The sequence below is a fragment of the Tupaia chinensis genome, unplaced genomic scaffold (assembly GCF_000334495.1).
Source record: "Tupaia chinensis unplaced genomic scaffold, TupChi_1.0 Scaffold000238_1, whole genome shotgun sequence".
Taxonomy (NCBI): domain Eukaryota; kingdom Metazoa; phylum Chordata; class Mammalia; order Scandentia; family Tupaiidae; genus Tupaia; species Tupaia belangeri.
In genome coordinates, this window is record NW_006159716.1 from 2632839 (window position 1) to 2635296 (window position 2458).

Here is a 2458-nt window from a genome sequence, read left to right on the forward strand (position 1 = left end):
CAGGAATGTGACGCCCTGGCACTGGGCAGAAATCTGCATGAGGGTCAGGGAGCCAGGCTCCCGGGGCTCTCGGGGGTGAGTGAGGAAGGCCACTGAGTGAGCGAAGGGTGTGGGGGCTTGGCCATCTGCCCTGGGCCCCTAGGCCCCTGTCTGCATCTTGGGCGGCTCTCTTGCTGTCCTGCCAGCAGGGCCTCCAGGGGCAGCGCGGCCCTGCTGCTCTGTTCTGTCAGGGCTCAGGGAGCGTGGGGGATTCTGGTCTGGCCCTCAGGCGTCTGTGGGGTTTTGGCTGGGTCTCCTGCGGTTTGGGCTTCCTGGGCAGCAGGCTCATTCTCCCAAGGCGGTGGCAGAGGGAGGCCTCCCGTTATGAAAGCCACATTGTCTGGCCCGGCCCAGGCTGGGGAGGGGGTTTGCTAGGGCACGGGGTGGGAGCAGGGGGCTCAGGTTACAGTCTAGGGCTTGACTCTCCTGGTCACCCACCCTGGCCCCAGCCCTGCCCTGAGCATATTCCGCCCCTCCTTTCTGAGGCGGAGAAGGGGTCAGACAAGGGAGAGGCTCTTGGAAGGAGACAGAGGAGAGAGCAGAGACAATGGAGAAGAGGAGGAAGAGAAGAGCGGAGAGAGGAGACAGAGAGGTTCCTGGACACAGAGACCCCAGCCCCTGCCCCTCGCCCTCCCTCTAGCTGAAAGAGCCCACCCTTGGAGGAGCTCATTCCCAGCAGTCCCTGCTCCCGTCTGAGGGCTGGCGACAATGGACCATGCACTGGGCTCCTGGCCACTGGGCAGTCGTCTCCTGTGTCTCCACTCTGGTGTCAGGGACCCTCACCGCCACACTGTGGGCACCCACACCACGTAGACAGGGGAGCTGAGAGGCATCTCCAAAGAGGCCAGAGAGGGAGTGGAGCCCCTAAGGCCACCAGGGGTTACCCTGGGAGGTCCAGGTATAGACCCTTACCCCCAGGACGGACAAAAGAGAGGAGAACGGGAGAGAGGAGCTGGGTGGGAGGAAGGCTGGGAATCAGGCTGACTTAGAGGGAGGGTTCAAGTCAAGACTCTGGGGGACACTCCAGAACCCAATCCAGGAACCCCAGAACAAGTGACAGAAGGTGCTGACTTCTCCCTGAGCCTGATTTCATTGCGGGCCTGGACTGAGGCATCTGCACAGTGAGGGGTGGCCAGTTGTCCCTGGGTGGAGGGGCTCCGGTGGGGGGGCTGTGAACACTTGGTTGGGGTGCCAGTCTGTCTCAGCCTGCCAGAGTAGGGGTGGTGGGGACTGGCCGGACAGACAAATGGCAAGAGCAGAGGGGCCACGTCCTGGGGCCACTGGCTTGTGGCAAACAAAAGTTTTAGGGAAGACCTTGGCTGGCTGGGCTGAGGAAAGGGAAGGAGAGAAAGACTCAGACACCCCTCAGCAGAAGGCCCTCACAAATATTTATGCATTGGGCATAAACGGTTGGGACACAGATCTCAGACAGACACGGTGTGTGTGTGTGTGTGTGTGTGTGTGTGTGTGTGTGTGTGCACGCGCGTGTGCGCGCTTAAGTGTCTGGTGCTGGGGTTGGGGTGGTTGGAGCCAACTTGGCTCAGCCTCTGACTGTGTTTTGGGGCCCGCTCCCCTCCTTGGACGAGGTCCCCACCCCTACCGAGCTCACCCTCAGCGTAGCCTAGTCCCTGCGTCTCAGGGAGGAGGGGAGAACTGCAACTCCCTCCCCACTACCTCTGCTCCCGCCCCCCAGTCCTCCCGGGGCCCGGGGCTGCGCTTGGGGCTCCATGGGGTGTGTCGCAGCGAGGGGTGCGCTGGCCGCTCACCTGGGACATCGGCCCGGGACCTGCGGAAAACAGCGCGTGCCGAGAATGGGGGACTGGCAGGGGGGGACGCGGCCGCCATTGTCTGGCCCGGCCCAGGCTGGGGAGGGGGTTTGCTAGGGCACGGGGTGGGAGCAGGGGGCTCAGGTTACAGTCTAGGGCTTGACTCTCCTGGTCACCCACCCTGGCCCCAGCCCTGCCCTGAGCATATTCCGCCCCTCCTTTCTGAGGCGGAGAAGGGGTCAGACAAGGGAGAGGCTCTTGGAAGGAGACAGAGGAGAGAGCAGAGACAATGGAGAAGAGGAGGAAGAGAAGAGCGGAGAGAGGAGACAGAGAGGTTCCTGGACACAGAGACCCCAGCCCCTGCCCCTCGCCCTCCCTCTAGCTGAAAGAGCCCACCCTTGGAGGAGCTCATTCCCAGCAGTCCCTGCTCCCGTCTGAGGGCTGGCGACAATGGACCATGCACTGGGCTCCTGGCCACTGGGCAGTCGTCTCCTGTGTCTCCACTCTGGTGTCAGGGACCCTCACCGCCACACTGTGGGCACCCACACCACGTAGACAGGGGAGCTGAGAGGCGTCTCCAAAGAGGCCAGAGAGGGAGCGGAGCCCCTAAGGCCACCAGGGGTTACCCTGGGAGGTCCAGGGATAGAACCTTC

General features: G+C 63.1%; 1 protein-coding gene across 1 annotated transcript in view; it reads right to left on the reverse strand.

Annotated features, from left to right (window-relative positions):
• Positions 1-2458, reverse strand: part of MDFI (MyoD family inhibitor) — a 27455-nt gene that overhangs the window by 20959 nt on the left and 4038 nt on the right. The window lies entirely within an intron of this gene.